The following is an 18,677-nucleotide window of genomic DNA, read 5'->3' as shown; positions in this document are numbered from 1 at the left end:
AAATAAATAAATAAATAAATAAATAAATAAATAAATAAATAAATAAAAATAATAATACCACCAGCACCTGTGTCCTTAATACTGTATTGTCAGGATGCAGTGAGCTAATGTGTGTAAAGCCCAGTGCCTGGCACATGATAAGCACCCCAAAAACGGTAGCTCTAATTGTGTGGGTGATTTTCACTCGCTCCAGGTGTGGTTGCTGATGGGTGAGACTAGGCTTTGCTGGCCTCTGAAACTCTCTGGCAGCTGATGAACCCGGGCTGATGCACATCTTTCCCAAGGAGCCGGAAGGTGATTGCTTTCCTAGGAAACCCAGCACATACCAGGTGGCTGTTTTAGCCTCCCCCGCCAGTGCCACATTCTCCACCCTCCCTTAGGACGCTCTCTTAGCAGGGTTTGTGACCTGGCCTCCGAAGGGGTGGTTAATGAATTGCAAACGTTGAAGTTGCCTGGCCTTTAAAGGGGCCCCTGCTAGGGCAATGATTGCTGCCAGGCAGGCTACTGTCAAAAAGGGAAACACTTAGTTTCTTCAGGGAGGCCTGTCAGGGCAGGAGCCCGGCTGCGGCTTGCCCTGGTCGCAGGATAAGGCGAGAGCGTTCATTCAAGTGCCCAGCCACCCTCCCACCCCAAACTGTCCTGTCCACCGGGTGGAGATGGCCAACAGGGTCTGGCTGCAGGTCTCCTAATCCCTCATTTCCTGGTGGCTGAGGGAAGGGCCTGGAGTTGCTGAGTGGCAGCTGACTGGCAAGGGAGGGGCATCGGTGGCCCTTCTGGCTTCCCACATGCCGTGCCAAGTTCAGTGCCTGCACCTGGAGGATGTGCATGGTTTGCTGACTCTGAGGTCAGCATGCTCCCCCATTTCATTAAGGAAGTCATTATCAGTGGGCACCTCCTCAGCCCCTGCTGTGGAATAGGGCACAGGGGAAAGGCTTGCAGAGAGGTCAGTAACCATACTGCGCGGTGCTTTGGGCACTTGACCATGCGCACGAATCATCAGGGTCTTTGTCAAGTGCAGAATATGATTCAGCAAGGGTTGCGGTCATTATGGCTGCAGAACCACGCAGAACCGGGAGGGTGTGTGCACTGACCACAGTGCTGCTCACCCCACTGAGCTCACCCCACTGAGGGCCAGGAGGTGGACAGGGCACAGCGGGGCGGCTCACCTGTGCCCCAAGATGTCGCAGACCACAGCCAGAACGCTCAGAGTCGGGGCACTGGAGCCATTAGGAGGCTCTTTTCCTTTTGTGTCTGGAGGTTGGTGTTGGCTTCTGGCTGGGGTCCCCATCCTTCCCTGCGGGGGCCTCCCCACGCCGTCTTCCCACAGAGCTAATTCGGGCTTCCTCCGAGCATGGTGGCTTACGTGGGGCGTCTGGGGGCACAGGTCCTGGGAGAGAGGCAGGCCGAGCTGTGCTCTTTTTACGCCCCAACCTCAGAAGGCAGCAAGCCCCGCTTTCTGCCCTTGCAGAGTGTGTGGTTTGGCCAGGGTGTTGACTGCGGGAGATTAGGCCAGGCAGACAAGTGAAGGAAGGGATCTTCGTGGAGGGACTGTTCAGGGCGGCACGAGCCCATGCAAGTTCACGGGGGAGGGCGGTCACTCTCACTTCCTGATTGGTTGCCTAGGGCTGCTCGAATACAGGAGCACAGACCTCTGGTGCCTTAAAACAGCAGAAACTTTTTCTCTCGCGGTTCTGGAGGCCGGAAGTTGCAGATCGAGGTGTGTCAGCAGAGTCGCCTGCTTCCCGAGGCTCCGGGGAGAACCCTCCCTTGCCTTTTGCAGCTTCTGGGGGAGGGGGGAGTCCTGGCCTCCTTGGTTTGTGGCTGCACCCCTCCAGGGTCTGCCTCCGTCTTCACGTGGTCTTCCTGCAGGTGGCCCTGGGTCTCTGTGTCCTGGCTGTCCCTCTGCTTCCCCTTTTAAGGGTCCCAGTCATCAGATTTGGGGCCCACCCCAAATCCAAAAATATCTCATCTTGAGATCCTTAACTTAATCACATCGCAGAGACCCTTTTCCCAGATAAGGTGACATGTTCACAAATACTAGGGGTTAAGGCCTGGGCATGTCTTTTGGGGGTACCGTCCATGCCAACCTCCTGATAGGGAGGGGCAAGGTTCTGAGAGAGGACACGGGATATGGATATTGCTGCGGCCATCGGGGGGAACTGCAGTCTGCCCCAGCAGATTTGGGGGGAGCCTGAGATGCTGCATTCCTCACAAGCTCCTATCCTAGGTTATATGGATCCACGGCCGACGCATGGAGTGCAGAGATGCAGAGTGCTGCTCTCAAATTGCTGACAGGCTAGTGAGGAAGAAGGAAGAGTAAATAGCAAACTACCGTACTCTGAAGACTGATAGTACCCCACACTAGAAGAACACGAGCCATACTCCGCTCGGGGCACCTTGCATGTATGAGCTCCTTTCACCCTCACAGCAGCCTTATGATAAGGATTCTTATCCTTGCTCACAGATGTGAGGCTCAGAGAGGTTGAATGACTTGCCCAAGGTCACACAGCCAGGAAATGGGGAAGCCAGGACTTGAACCCAGGCAGGCTGACTCAGAGTCCTCGCAGGTAACACCGCGCTACCCTCCCTGCACTGGGAGCCGGGGAGGGGACCGTTAGTCCAGGGAGAAGGACCAGTTGTGGCTGCAGGGAGAACACTCCCACTCTAGCTGGGTCCTGCTGGGCATTCACTAGGTCAGCATTGACTTGCTAAGTGCATGTGCGTGCACCTGACACGCAAGCAGAAACCCAAAGACCCAGGCTTTCTGCCCTTGCAGAGTGTGTGGTCTGGCCAGGGTGTTGACTGCGGGAGATTAGGCCAGGCAGACAAGTGAAGGAAGGGATCTTCATGGAGGGACTGGAAGGAGCAAGACACAGAGACGTGGGCTGGTGTGCTGGGGGGAAGGAGGAGCTGACAGAAAGGAGAGGCGGGGTGAGGGGGCCACGGGGTAAGTTTCCAACAGCTTTTCGCAGACCTCAGCAGTTGGCTAGACAAACCTAGAGGTTCACAAAGCACTTGGATTGAGTGTATTAAATCCAAAGTCAAGGAGCTCTTTGCTGTAAGGGAGACAGAAGACCCGAGCTTTCAAGAGGGCTGGGTGTCCCCAGACCCGGTGGGGCTGTGTGCTGGAGATATTACCCCAAATCCTTTGGGGAACTCTGTTGGTTTTTTTTTTAGTTTTCCTTTTTTTTCCTCCAGCTACTGGAGTAATAGATTTAATACATGACACGCACACAAACAGATGCGGAAAGTAGGACCAGATGTCCTACCTCCTAAAGACAGCCTTTACTAGCACCTTTTATTTCTTTTAAGATTTTATTTATTTATTTGACAGAGACACAGCGAGAGAGGGAACACAAGCAGGGGGAGTGGGAGAGGGAGAAGCAGGCTTCCCGCTGAGCCGGGAGCCCGATGCGGGGCTCGATTCCAGGACCCTGGGATCATGACCTGAGCCGAAGGCAGACGCCCAATGACTGAGCCACCCAGGCGCCCCCCCCCCCTTTTTTTTTTTAAAGATTTTATTTGTTTATTTGACAGAGAGAGACACAGCGAGAGAGGGAACACAAGCAGGGGGAGCTGGAGAGGGAGAAGCAGGCTTCCTGCTGAGCAGAGAGCCCGATGCGGGGCTCGATCCCAGGATTCTGGGATTATGACCTGAACCGAAGGCAGCCGCTTAAGCGACTGAGCCACCCAGGCGCCCCAGCACCTTTTATTTCTTTAAATATAATTCACATACCATAAATTCCACCCTTTTAAAGTGTACAAAGCTGTGGGTTTTAGTATATTCCGAGGTTGTGCAACAATCACCACTGTCCAATTCCAGAAGTTTCCATCATCCCCCTCACCAAAAAAAAAAAAATCCTGGGGCTCCTGGGCGGCTCAGTCGGTTAAGTGTCTGCCTTCGGCTCAGGTGATGATCTCAGGGTCCTGGGATCGAGCCCCACATCAGGCTCTCTGCTCAGCGGGAAGTCTGCTTCTCCCTCTCCCTCTGTGCTCACTCGCTCTCTCTTCTCTCTCTCAAGTAAATAAATAAAATCTTAAAAAAAATCCTATACCCATTAAGCAGTCATTCCCCATTTCTGACTCTGATTTGCCTATTTGGGATATTTCATATCAATGAATCATAACGACGTGGCCTTTGTGTCTGGCTCACTTAGCATAATGTTGTAGCATATCTCAGTAAATGCCTTTTTATGGCTGAATAATATTCTGATGTGCGGCTAAAGCACATTTGTCTGTCCATGCGCTGGTCGGTGGACACTCGGGTTGTCTCCGTCTGTTTACATCTCGATGCAGCCTCTTTTTTTTTTTTTTAAGTTTTGTTTGTTTATTTGACAGAGAGACAGCGAGAGCAGGAACACAAGCAGGGGGAGTGGGAGAGGGAGAAACAGGCTTCCCGCCGAGCAGGGAGCCCAATGTGGGGCTCGATCCCAGGACCCCGGGACCATGACCTGAGCCGAAGGCAGACGCTTAACGACTGAGCCACCCAGGCGCCCCTTGATGCAGCCTCTTTCATCCCTTTCTCTGTATGCTTCTACACGATCGATATTACACGGCATGTACTATTGTGCATCCCATATTTTTCACTTGCATTTCCCCCACGCAATTAGGAACTTCCCAGAAGCACAATTTGTAATAGCTGCATGATAATATTCCATCCCGTGGCTGAATTATAATTTACCTAACCATTCCCTTGAAGTCAGCTGTTGTTTCCAATAGAAATAAGGTTTTTAAAGGAGCAACAAATGAGAGAAACCTCAGAGGATTTTTCCCAGTGGGGGAATGGGAATGATTTATCCCGAATTACTAAGAGACATGGGTTGGACTGGGTGGTAAAATGAAGATTCTTCTCCAGAGTGGTAGAGCAGGCTTGCCAAGGGCCCAGCGCATTCTTCCCCAGACCCCCAGATGCCGAGGGAGATGTTATGTCATGCCCCCCCCCGCCCCATATTTTTTACTTTTCTTTTTAGGATTGTTTTTCTTTCTTCCCTCAACAATATGGCCTGCACATACAATCTTGAAAGCACAGAAAGCGAATAAAGAGCTTGAAATGAAAATTGCCTGCCTTATCTAACCTGAGAATGATTCCAGAATATCAAGGACTTGTTTTTAATCTCTGAATACGGTCTGGTTAACACAATCAGGTTTTATTCTTTGGCAACTTAATTTCTTGAATTAGCAGAAACCTTAGAGTTTGGCCTTTCGTAGGACATTTTCTTTGAGCATCTCCCAAATAAAAGGGAAAACACTTTTTCATTGAGATGTAACTGACATGTAACATTGTGTACGTTTAAGGTGTACAATGTTTTAGGGAAAAAAAATAATAAACTCGCCTGGACTTCATGACTCACAGGCAGCTCCTTTGAACATTTTGGCAAATTCCTTCCCTGCTCCTTTAATACAGTTGAAGACCCCAAGAGATGGCAATGTTAAGATAATAGCTTAACACCTGGATTCAAAAGTAAAGCACATCCACTGGAGAAGATGTAGAAAATCCCGCACGTAAGGAAAAACCACTGCAACAATTTTGGTGTACACCCTTCCGGAGCGTTCTGCTCACACAGATAAAAGTAGTTCCACAAAACCGGGATCAGATTATTTGCTTTTTCTCACCCTCCGTGACGGTGGAGCATTAAGATTCTTCCGTGTCAAGAAGACCTTTGCAGAACAGTAGGCACAGAGTGGTGTTTACAGGATCTCGTTTTTGTTTTTTTTAGGAGAAGGGAAACATATTCATCGATCCCCAGTTACATAGATGGAGAGAAGTCCTGGGAGAATGCACAAGACACTGTCATTGATGATTACCTTTTAGTCTCAGTCTGAGGGCCTGAGATGGGGTTTTAAGGGTAGGGGGCTTTAGGGAGCATAATTTGTGCAGTTTTTATATACCTCCCCCCCCCGCTTTTTTTTTTTTTTTTTACTGTTTGTTTCCACTATGTTTTTTACATTGGTTTTGTACTTTTTAAAAAGTTTCATTGGAAAAAATTGAAAATATTCTACAACACTGTTCTTTATGGTTTTATGCTCTCACTGTATAGATATGCCGTATAGTATTTGATGGATTCCTAGACATTTAGGAGGGAATCTAAATTACTGTTATTATTTTTGGTAATTTTTTTGTTTTGCGTAGCCACGATGACTTTCTTGGGGTTAATTCCTAGACGTAAAGCTGCAAAGGTTTTGCACCGTTTGGTCAAATATTTCTTAGCAAGTTTGAACCCAAGGTGCCTCCAGCTGGCAAAGTGCCAGAAGCCCTGTTAACCCTTTCTCACCCAGCTGGGATGCTAGGAACCTCTTTAGTGTTCAGTTCTCTTTGGCTGAGTGCCTGCCCTGTTTCGAGTACCATCCGTGTAGTAGGCAGAATAAAGGGCCCCAAGGATGTCTGCATCCTAATCCCCAGAGCCTGTGACTATGTTGGGTTATATGACAAAGGGGAATTAAGATTGTTCATCAGCTGACCTTCAGCTAGAAGGGGGAGGGAGCCTGGATTATCCAGGTGGGCCCGATGGAGTCACAAGGGTTCTTAAACGTTGGGGAGGAAATCAGAAGAGAGAACCAGAGAGATGGCCGTGAGAGGAGGACTAGGCTGGAAGAGGCTGGCTCTGGAGATGGAGGAATAGGGACACCAGCCAAGGAATGGGGGTGGCCTCCAGAAGCTGGAAAAGGCAAGGAAATGGATTGTGCCCTTGAGCGTCCAGGAAGGAATGCAGCCCTGCTGACATCTTGATCTTAGCCCAGTGAAATCCATGTCGGACTTCACGAGAACTGTAGGATGATAAATTCGTGTGCTTTTAAGCCATTAACTTGGGGGTAATTTTTTCACCTATAATTTGTAAAGGAAACGAATACGGTGCATACCATATCCCTGACACCCAGCATCGTGCTGAACCTTAGGAGTTGCTTGGTTCCCATCCAGATGGTTCAGTGTTTACTCATTTGCCCAATCTTACAAGACACAAAAAGTGGTCTTAGCATTGCCCCCATGTGTGCCCCTGTGCAAAGCAAACCTCCTAGGTGGAGTTTTTGCTATGTTTGCAGTTCCTTTTATCTCTAAACTGAGGGCTTATAGGCAAAGGACTGTGTTACTTGGGTGATTTCTTTTTCTTTTTTTAAGATTTTTATTTATTTGAGAGAGAGAGCACGAGCAGGGGAGAAGGGTGGAGGGAGAGGGAGAAGCAGACTCCCCACTGAGCAGGGATCCTGATTCAGGACTTGATCCCAGGACCCTGGGATCATGACCTGAGCTGAAGACAGACACTTAACCACCTGAGTCACCCAGGCTCCCCTGTTTTTCTTCTGCTGCTGGGTTCTGTTATCCGTTGGACATGGGTTCATTTGTTTCTGCTGGCATTCAGTAGGGTTTCCCCCATCTCTGTTGATTTAATTTTACTTTTTGAGTAACTGAAACATCAAAGCTATACCCAAAGAGGTATACTCAGGGTACCACTTCTCCCCGCCACTTCCTTCCTACCTGTTCCCACCTGCTCCTGGGAGGTCACTAACTCAACCAGGCTGTGTTCCGTCCTTGTGTCTTTGTGCAAAAATAGGCAGATACCTACATACGTCCTTTCTTATCTGAAAGGTGGGATGCTACAGAGATTCTTTTGCACTTAAGTTTTTCCAGAATTGCTTGTCCTGGCAATCCCTGCCTGTCAGTGCCCAGAAATCTCGGTCATTCTTTTCCACGGCTGCGTAGCCTCCCCGCCCCGCCCCACCCCTGCACGGCTGCACCAGTGCCTCATGCAGCCCCTGTCCTCTGTACCCGCACTTAGGCTGTTTTCAGTGTTTCACAATGACAAACAACGCTGCAAGAATAACTACGCACATACGTATTTTCTTACTCTTGGAAGTGTACCTTCAGGGTAAATTTCTAGAAGTGGGATTTCTGGGTCAAGTGGTAAATACATCGACAGTTTGTTGACTGGTGCTCAGTTGCACTCCGTAAGTGTTGCTCCCCAGGCTTCCCCACAGCTCACCGGGCAGGTGCTGTCAGGTTTTTAACTGTTCCCAGTCCGATAAGGGAGAGATGGTGTTTTGTTTTTTTTTTTAAAGATTTTTATTTTATTTATTTATTTGACCAAGAGAGAGGTCAGGGGGAGCGGCAGGCAGAGGGAGAAGGAAAAGTAAGCTCCCCATGGAGCAGGGAGCCCGATGCGGGGTTCGATCCCAGGACCCTGGGATCATGACCTGAGCTGAAGGCAGATGCTTAACTGACTGAGCCACCCAGGCGCCCCCAAGAGATGGTACCTTGATGTAGCTTTGCCTTGCAGTTTTCTTTATAAGTGATGTTAAACATCTTTTTTACATAGGACTAAGGACCACTTTTACTATCTGTAACTTGTTCATGTCTTTCATTATCCTTTTGCGATCAGAGTTTCGGATTTTTTTCCCCCTAAAATTTAAGAATTCTTTATATATTAGGGCTAATTAGCCCTTTATCTATGATCTCTATTACAGATGTTTTTTTCTCCCTGGTTGTCATTTTTTTTTGACTTCGCTTTTGAAGCATTTTTTCAGTGTGAAAGGGCTTTTTTTAAATCATCATTTGGCTTACTTATCAATCCTTGTTTTTTGTGAAATCTGAGTTCTCTTTAGAAAACTTTTCCTTAATCCCAAAATAGAGAGGATTGTACCCATTTTTTCCCCCTCTAATACCCCTAAGTACATTTTTCCCTGTAGAGCTCTGATCTGTTTGGCATTTATTCTTGTGTAGGGTATGAGATACAGATTCAGTTTTATCTCTTTCCCAATGGTGACATAGTTATCCCTGTACTACGTATTAAAAGACCCAGCTTTGCCACGGAGGTATGCAATGTCACTTTTATCATATACTCCATCCCATGTGTCCGTGGGACTATTTCTGGTTTGTTCGCCAGTCTGTTTCTCTATTCATGAGTCCATGCCCCACCATCTGAATTATAGAGGCTTAGAGCAGACTTTAGTATCTGGCACGTCTTCTCGTAGCCATTCTGTCTCAGGGTTTTCATAGACATTTTTGCATTTTGATTTTTTTTTTACTGTAAAAGTTAATAGACTCATCTTTAGAGCAATTTCAGATTAACAGAAAGACCGAGCAGAAAGTATGGAGCTCCCGTATGCGTCTTTCCCCCGCAGCCCTTCCCACAACCAGTCCCCCTATTATTAACATCTTAGGTGTGGCACACTTATTACCATGCTGAGACCAATATTGATGCATTGCTATTTAAATTCCTAGTTTACTTTAGGGTGCACTCTTGGCATTGTACACATTTTATGGGTTTTAACAAAGGTCTGATGTTACTCATCCACCATCAGAGTCTCATACCAGAAGAGTTCCACTGCCCGGAAAATCCCCCGTGCTTCCCTTATCATCCCTCCCTCCTTCTCCGGACCCCTGGCAACTCTGATCTTTATTCTGTCTCCATAGTTTGCCTTTTCTGGAATGTTCTAGAGTTGGAATGTACAGTGCGTAGCCTTTTCACACGTAGTTATACTCACTGAAGATTCCTGCGGGCTTATTTTTTCACGTGGACTTTTATATCAGCTTACCCAACAAAAGCTTGTTGGCGTCTTCATTGGGATAATATTCAACTTTCAACTGAGCGAGAACTGACATCCTAGGGATGCTGAATCATTTCCAGGAACAGGAGAATTTTTTTCTCTCTGTCAAGTTCATTTTGAGTGTTTCAAGTTCTCATCACCTAGGTGTTTCACACTTCTTGTTATGTTTGTTTTTAAGTATCTCCTTTCTTCTGTTGTTACTATAAACGGGGCTTCTCCTGCCGGCACATCTTCTGGCTGGTCACTGCTCATGAGTGTGAAGGCTGTGGGCTTGAACTTGATAACTCTGATTCTTGCAGGTCTGCGGAATGGCCCAAAGCAGGTGATGGGGCTGGGTCCTGCGAGGCCTTGGGCCTGTGACATCTCGAGTCCTCACCCCATGTTCTCTCTTCCAAAATGAGGGACTGAATAAGTGTGCACCATTTCCCAGAGTGTAATTCCAGCCGAAACCAAGTTGTGATTGGTGTTTTTACCTCTTTGCCTTCCATTTGATTGAAAAAAAAATGGACGTTCTTTCCCTGCTGCGGGGTACAGGGCCTGCTGCAAGCACCCAGCTCCCTACATGCCCTGGCCTTGTCAAACTCAACCTTTACAGAAATGGGAAATGTCTCCTGCCTGCCTGCAGAAACCAGAAAGGGCAAGGGGACGAGCCTCCTTGTGTGTATGTTTGCTCATCGTTCACTGAACTGTTTACTCATTTGTTCCCTGAGGCTGTCAGGCATTTATTGGGTGCCTCTCCCATGCCATGCAAGGCAGATGCAGCTCACAGGCCTTGAACTCAATGCTTTCAGCTCAGTATGACCACAAGCCATGGTAAGAGCTGTGGGGCGTGCCTCCTGGCTCTCTCGGTGGGGACCAGGTATACCTGCCTTGGAGGGGGTGGTCAAAGAAGGCTTCTTGGAGGAAGTGTGAATTGAGCTGAGATCTGAAGGTCGAATAGGAGTTATCCAGGTAGGGAATGGAGGGAAAATCTTTTGGGCAGAGAAACAGCATATGGAAAGGCCCTGAGGTGGCCAGAGGCTCCCTCTGTTCATAGAACTGAGAGATAAGAAGTGCAGATGGATCAGAAAATGCTGGGGCAGAGAAGTGTGAGATGGATTAGCAAGGTAAGACCCCTCTCAGGCTAGGTAAAGGATCTTAGAAGTCAGTGAGGAGTTTTAAGGAAGGTATGACAAGATCAGATTTGCAGTTTAAATTGATAACTTTGTGGGCGCCTGGGTGGCTCAGTTGGTTAAGCATCTGCCTTCCACTTAGGTCATGATCCCAGGGTCCTGGGATCAAGTCCCACATTGGGCTCCCTGCTCCACTGGGAGTCTGCTTCTCCCTCTCCCTCTGCCCCTCCCCTCTGCTCATGTTCTCTCTCTATCTCACTTTCTCTCAAATAAATACAGTCTTGAAAAAAAAATACAATTTAAATGATCCCTTTGCTACATAGGGAGGTATATTAGTTAGGGTTCTCTAGAGAAACAGAACCAAGAGGAGAGAGAGAGAGGTAGGTAGGTAAGTAGGTAGGTAGAGATGTAATTTATTATAAGAGTTGACCCATGTGATTCTGGCGACAGAGAAGTCCTACCATCTGCCATCTGCAAGCTGGAGACCCAGGAAATCTGGTGGTGTAATTCAGTCCAAGTCCAAAGGCCTGATCCAGGGGAGTCGATTATGTAAGTCCAAGTCTGAAGGCTCAAAAATCAGGGGCTGGTGATGTAAATCTTGGTCTGAGTCCTAAGGCCTGAGAACCAGCAGCTCCGCCTTCCAGGGGCAGGAGAAAATCGCTATCTCCACTTCAGCAGAGAGTGGATTCAGCCTTCCTATGCCTTCTTGTCCTCCTCAGGCTCTCAGTGGATTGGACACTGTTGCCCACATTGCTGAGGGCAAACTTCATTATTACTCAGCCAACCAATTCAGATGCTAATCTTTTCCTGAACACACTTCCAGACACACCCAGAAAGAATGATTTCCCAGCTATGTGGGCATCTGTTAGCCCAGTCAAGCTGACACATAAAAATACCCAATTACCCATCAGAGGAGTGTGTTGGAGAGGATGCTGAGGGTGGGAGCAGGGAGGCGGGTTAGCAGCCATGACAGTGGTCCAGGCGAGGGTCTTCGGCGGCCAGGACCTGGGCGCAGGAGTGGAGATGGAGGGGAGTGAATGGATTAGAGAATATTTTGAAGGGGAAGATGACGGGCCTAGTAGGTTTGGAAGTTTGGGGATTGAGCCCCGGGATGGGAGCCCTGGAGAAGGTCAGCACCAGCGTGGAGGGCTGTCCTGTTCAATATGGCAGCCACCACGCTCAGGTGCCTATGGAAATGAAGCTAGTGTGAGTAGAGAAATGCATTTTTAATTTTATGTAAATTCTACATTCAGTTAATTTAGATTTAAATGACAGTGGCTACTATATCAGACAGTACAGATAGAGAATATTTGCATTATTGCAGGAAGTTCTTTTGGACAGCGCTGGTTTCAAATGCCTTTAAGTATCTCAGTGGAAATGTTAGGTGGACAAATGTAAGTCTAGGGCACAGAATAGCAGCTGGGCTAGGTTCAAATCCTACCGTGCAGCTTGCTTGCTGGGTGTCCTTGGACAAGTGACTTCACCTCTCCCAAGTCTCACTACCCTTACCTAGAAAATAGGATATTCCATTCCATGCCTTGTGTGGTGCTGCATAAGCCTAGAGCTCAATTGTGGGGGGTAGCTGGCCCTGAGAGGCACTCAGTGGGGGTGGATACCTGGTACTCCCCCTGGGTCTGACCTTTGTAATTGCTCTGATGTGTTTACTTGGATGAAAGAACTCCGGAGTGGCTTCTCCACCCTAGCTCTGACTTTGATGCAGAGTAGGACCTTGTGCAGGTCCTTTCTCCTTTCTGGCCTCAGTTTTCCCACTGGTGATGTGGCTGTTAGAGCAGCCCCTCCCTGAGGGCTGGCCCACGTCCTGAAGAGAGTAAGCAAGTGCTGACAGCAGCTGAGCTAGTGTCTGCAGAAGGCACCAGAAGGAGGCGGGGGGACCTACCAGAAGTCAGCGTACATCGGCTTTGCCAGTGCTGTCCGTGGTATTTCTGGTGGTGGGGTCCTGCCTTGTGAGAGCGCTAACCAGAGGCTGGTGTGAAGAGCCCACCCCTGGCCCGGCCCGGCCCGTTCCCCCAGCTTGCTTCAGGAACCTTCTTACCATTTTTCTTGGTCCTTTTTTTTTTTTTTTTTTTTAAATATGGACAAGGTTTACTGACTTCTGAACTGTTGGGAAAAACTAATGTTGTCTCATTAAAATTGCATTGCTCATTTGTACCCCCAAAACCCCCCAAAAGCCTATTAAAGTTTCATACCTGACATGGAAGACTATTAAGATTCATAATTGCAATAAAACCCTTTAGTAGAATTTGAATTTTCATGGTGGTAATGCTACAATCAGGGGGGTCCTCGTTTGAAGCTACAAAAGCCATTTCAATAAAGGCTGGGGAAGGTGGTGAAGAAGGCCCTGAAAGTGCTTTCAGGGAGGAGGGGGGTCCTTGCCCAGCGGCTGGCACTGGGGTGCACGTCCCGAAGGGATGGTCTCCCAGCTCAGTGCGCGGATCAAGTTGTTGGCAGGATTCTCTCCTGAGTGACTCTGGGAAGGGAGCTCAGAGCTCCTGCCATCCTGCCACGGGTTCTTTTGGCTCATTTGTTTTCGGTTCCCTTCCCCAGGCAGGAACAGATCATCTACTGTGTGCATGACATGAAGCCTGGGGCTGAGAGATGGAAGACAGAAGGATAGACTGGTCTTTCTTAAAGGAGCTGTGACTGGCTCGAGCAGGGGCTTTGCAGGCTGAGAGAAAGAGGGCTAAATCCCAGCTCTGGTCGCTTCACTTCCTGGCCTCAGTCTCCTCATCTGTAAAATGGGGTAACAGTATGTACCTCATAGATGTGGTCAAAATGTGACTCAGTGGAAGCTGAAGGCAGGGCCCAGGGAGGAGGCAGGTGAAAAGATAGGGTATAGTTTTGAGAGTCTCAGAGGAGGGGGTCACTTCAGCCATGTAAACATGGTTTCTCAAAAATGGCAACTAACATTTATTGAGCACTTACTGGATGCTATAGATACTGTTTTCCCTGCTTTATATGTGTCCATTCAGTAAGTGTTCATTGAGCACCTACCATGTGCCAGATGCTGTTTTAGGGTTAGGAGAGCTTATTAAGTCATTCAATCCTGAAACCCACGAGGGTAGGCACTGATGCTGTCCCCATTTTCCAGGGAAGGTAACTGAGGCACAGAGAGGGTAGGGCAGTTACCCAAGGTCACACAGCTGGGATTAGACCCAGGGGGCAGACTCCTCTGTCTGTTCTCCTGACCGCACGCCTCATGCCCTATCACTTATAGTATGCCCTGTGTCATTCTATAGCACTTGGTGGCCTTATTCCTGTTTTGAAGGAAGAAATGCTTAGAACAGTAAACTTGTTTTCCTTGGGTCTCTCAGGGAGGAAGAGGGGACCACCCATCGAGGTGGGTCACTCCCAAGCCTGCCAAGCACTTTGGGCTGCTCCAAGGGGCTTTTCCCTCAGTGCTCCTGTACCCGCCTCAGACCCAGAGGGCGGGAACTCCTGCTTCCTGGTGGTTGGCCAAGTTCAGGGGAAACCAGTGTCCTGTCCTTGTTGAGGTGTCTTTGTGCCCTCCTCAGAGTGTCCCACATCTGAGTCTGTCACTTGATGGGCTGTGGATGATGGAGGAGTCTTTCCTCTCCCTTGAAGTAAAGGGCGTTCCTGTGGTCCGCCCCCAGCTCCTCCATCGCTGGTAATAAATAGGGTGCCCATGGTGACAAATAAAATAAAGCCACCTTTATTCATTTATCCTTCTGTGTCCTCCCCACCGGCATCCTGTTTGCAAGCTAAGCAACATCAGACACTCGATCACGCTGCGTCTGTCTCTCCTTTCTCCAGGGGGTCATGTCTTGTGAGCTCTGGGTGGCGTGGCTGTCTTCTTGCTCAGCTAGCCTCAGAGGCTGGGCTTTGCCGTGGCCTTGCTCTGTGGCCCTAGACACGTCCCCATGCGGTCTGGGCCTCAGTATCCCCATCTGTAGGAGACTTGGGAAGACCCTGGCGGTCATAGCTTCATTGCCTTCCTACTTGTTGCCTTGTTTACCCAGGATCGTCTAACTCAGGGCTAGCTTCAGAGAAAGGAACAAACACATCGAACTCTTCGTCTTGGGGGAAAGAGCCCAATCAAGGCCTGTGAACATTGCCACCTCCAGCTGCACATTGCCCAGACCCGGGGAAGGGGGCAGGTGGGAGGTGGGGAGGATGGGTGTCTCCCTTGCCTTCACCATTTACTGAATGTCTCCTGTGAGCCAGCACATGCCGGGATAAAGGTGGCAACAGCGGGAAGGTTGTGCAAACAGCTGGGCTCAAGTGCTGGCTCTGTTTTTCCCATCCTGTGTGACCTTGAGCGAGTCGTTTGACATCTCAGAACCAGTCCCCTCCGTTTGGAGGGGAAGCGAATGAAAAGCTGTCAGAAGCCTCTCATGTGCCGGTGGTCCCGTTGGATTCTCGTGGCCTTCTGGGCCTTGTTGGTAGCATCGAGCCCATTTTGCAGAGAGAACACTGAGACCCAGAGTGTGCTCAAGAGCAGTGCAGGGCCACACCACTACTATTTTACGGTTGCCTGGCTTCGGAACCGGGGGGCTTCTTTGCTGCTGCACCGTAGGGACGGGACTCCACAACCCCGTGGGCCACACGGGGCTCTGAGCAGCCGGGGAGACACCGGGCTTGTTTGAAGGGGCTTGTGGACTCTCAGTGGCGGTGAGCGTTCAGACCCCTGTTCCGGCGAGCAGGGGAGAGGACCCGACTCGGAGACGCGGGAGCATCTCAGACCAAGCCCAATGCTGTGGGCAGCTGCGTGGGGGCCCGAAGCCAGCCGTGTCTGGACCCTGGGTTTTAAAACAGACGCTGGAAGAAGAAGAAAGACAGAAGAAGATTGGAAGGAGATTGAGAAGATGGGCGCACGTACCCCCACTCGGGGGGTTCCCAAGCGTGACTCCCATTGCACGCCCATTCCGCAGGTGGGCTGCACACGAGCCCCACGCTGCCCCCCCACAAATGCAGTAGAGATGTATTTATGCAGCAGGCATGAAGGGAAACTATAAGGAGCACAGCAGCCTTGGGACTTCAGGGCCGTTACTGCTGAGCACGGGGCTGGCGTAAGTGGCGCGCGGGTAACTCACGCGATTGCGTAAATGACAGGTGCCCGGCTCCGGACCAGGGAGAGGAACTGGAGTTTGGAAACCACTGTGCTAAATCAGTGCCCCCCCCCCAAAAAAAACCCCATTGCCCCCCATGGTTACTGACACCGCACCCCAGGGTTGTCAGATTTAGCCAATCAAAATACAGGATGTCCTTTTTAAGTTCCAGATAAACAACGGATACTTATTTTAGGGTACCCACGTGCCATGTGGTATTTGAGATGTTCCCCGCCAAGCCTCTCCAGAGGGCCAGGTGGCTGCTGGTGGAATTGAGTTGTCCATCCCCTGGCTTCCCCCCGCCTCCCCAGCCCCCAGGACCTGGAGGAGAGGCTCACGCCCAAAACGATGCCCTGGCAGATCAGGTCTCTCAGATGCTAGTTCCTTTAATTAAACTGCTGAGATGGAAATAAAGTGTGTGGGGTAGATTAAAATTGATTCCCTTAGCTTAACAAAAGCCAGAGCTCTTGAGAGAGATACTTAAGGAAGCGGAGCCCTTGAGCAGACGGGGAGTGCAGGCTGGGCTACAACCCGGAGCTATGGGGGCCGCGGGGTGGGGGTGGCGGAGCGGGCTTGTGCCGGGCAGAGGGCAGGGGTGGAGGCCGTATCATGACATGGGTGCAAGGGGGCCCGGCAGGAGGTACCCTCCACCCTCAGGGAGGCCCACGTGCCCACGGAAGTTCTCCTGTGTCATGGTCCTGCTGCTCCACACCGGGGAGAGCCAACCCGGAGAGAGGCCAAGACGGGGCTGCTGAGGCAAGATGAGAAGTGGCAAAATCCATACCTTAATGCATAAGCACTTATGGAGCCCTGGCTGTGTGCCAGGCCCAGAACCAGGGGGTTGGGGCTCGTCTCAGGCTCTTCCCAAGGAGACCAGCTGGGGCCACCGAAGTTCCCAGGAGCCTGGGTTCTCAACAAGGGGGCTCAAAGAGGCGGAAGGAGACAGAATTGTAGGTATTGCTGGTAGCACTGGGAAACAGATGCTGATGACTGGAGACATTTGGAGGAGGACAATCCTGGGCCAGCACCCTATTTTTACACCTGAGGAAACTGAGGCACAAAAGCTTTTGGGGGGTTCACTTGAGCTCACATGGCACAGAAGTAGCAGAGTCAGGATTTGAACCCAGGTCTGATGTCTTTGAAACCCTTAACCTCCTGGATTGTTGGGGGGGGGGCGTGTCATTGAGGTTTTGAAGCAGGAAAGGATGTCATGTAAACAAGAAGTTGAGGGAAAGTTAATCAGGTGCCAGGTCTGAGGCCGGTTTAGAAGTTAATGCAAGGAGGAGATGCTCTCTCAGGAACCTCCGTGTGAGGAGGAGGAGACCCAGGTTGGGGGGCCACTGGGGGTGGAGGGAGGAGAAGATTGGGTGAGACCTGTTGAAGTGTTACCCGGGGAATAAAGATGGAGTTGATGATGGGGCGAGTTTTCAGATGTGGGTGCTGCGGGCAGGGCTAGGGAGCGATGGCAGGATGATGGCTTTGAACATGCTGGGTTTGAAGCAATGCCATGTGTCCCCAGGCAGAGCTCCTGACGACAGCTCAGTAGGAGAAAGCAGGAGGGCCTTGGGGCCATGCTGACCTGGGTCTGTCTCCTGGCTGTCCTCTTCACTGGCTCTGTGACCGCCAACTATTAACCTCTCTGAACCTCTCTTTTCTCTCTGGTGGAGTGGAGAGCAAGGATACTTCCTTTGTGGGATGTTGAGGATATCAAATAAGGAAAAAATATGTGTAAAGGAATGAACAAGGTACTTGGCACACAGCGTCCGGTAAAAGGCAGCTTGAAATTTGGGGCCCCAGGCTGGTGTCATGTTCTGGTCCCCAGTGGGCTGCAGTGGAGATGGTCCTGGTGCAAGGAACAGGTGTCTAACTTTTCATTCATGTGAGGGATTTTTGTTGAATTCCCACTGTGTGCCAGGCCCTGGAGACACAGTGTGGGAAAACCCAATTACAGCGCAAATTGGAGCCCACTCTCGAGTACAGGCGGCATGAGAGCGGAGCGGGGCTGTCTCGCCCAGCATGGCATCCTGGCACAGAGCGAGGCACCTGCTAGGTGTGCAGTACATGTTATATGGGCTCATGGAGGCAAAGATGCCGCAGGACTTCTCAGAGCACATCCAAGCTGGTGCAGAGGGGAGAGGCAAAGTCTGAGTCTGCATCTGCTTTCTGTCCTGGAAACTCCCCCACCTGCAGGCGAGGCCTTAAAGGAAAGACGAGAAAGTGGGGACCAGGGTTCTGATTCTCCATCTCATCAACACATCTTCTTTTATCTTCTCTTTCTTCCAAATTCCTCCGTGGCTCACCTTTTCCAAGTTCTGCTTTGAAAAATGCTGGGAAAACCCCCTGGGGCTTGATCCTGAGCCATCAGCAGGCTGGGAAGCTGGGGAGAAGGAAAAGGAGGCAGGGACGATTGGCATTTTGAGGGTGCCCTGCAAGGCCGTGGTGGGAAACAGCCCTGGGCAGCCCCTTCCCCACCGCGGGCTTAGCGCCCCCTCCAGGAAGAGCAAGGAAGAGCAGCAGTGGACCCTCCGAGTGGAACTGCAATGGGAGTCTGTCAGAGGCCCCATCTCACTCTGAGGCATCGTCCTTCTAGCCTCTTGGATTCTGTCACAGGTTTATTTTTATGGAAAGGCTACTTTTTTCCTTTTATTTTTTAATCCTTTCACTAAAAAAAAAAAAAGTGTTTTTACATAACAAAACTGCCTACTTGTTGCAAGAAACCAGGCGATATGTTATTGCTTTAATGGGAGGCTAGTTTTCTCACTTATTGCTTCTTTCTTGAGTAAATTAATATGTTATTTGTATTTTAAGGAAATACGTGCATGCTTGAGGTAAAAATTTCAACCCTGTAGAAGGGTAAAAGGGAAATAATGGAAGCATGCCTTCACGTCTCTCACCTCGTCCTCCCCCCTCTGCCACCCCTAACCAGGCCTCTGGGATC

General features: G+C 49.9%; 1 protein-coding gene across 3 annotated transcripts in view; it reads left to right on the top strand.

The window, feature by feature from the left end:
• Positions 1-18,677, top strand: part of WHRN (whirlin) — an 88,236-nt gene that overhangs the window by 49,032 nt on the left and 20,527 nt on the right. The window lies entirely within an intron of this gene.

This window comes from Neomonachus schauinslandi, chromosome 13 (assembly GCF_002201575.2).
Source record: "Neomonachus schauinslandi chromosome 13, ASM220157v2, whole genome shotgun sequence".
Lineage (NCBI taxonomy): Eukaryota > Metazoa > Chordata > Mammalia > Carnivora > Phocidae > Neomonachus > Neomonachus schauinslandi.
Note: the sequence above shows the minus strand (reverse complement) of the source record. Positions and strands in the feature narration are given on the sequence as shown.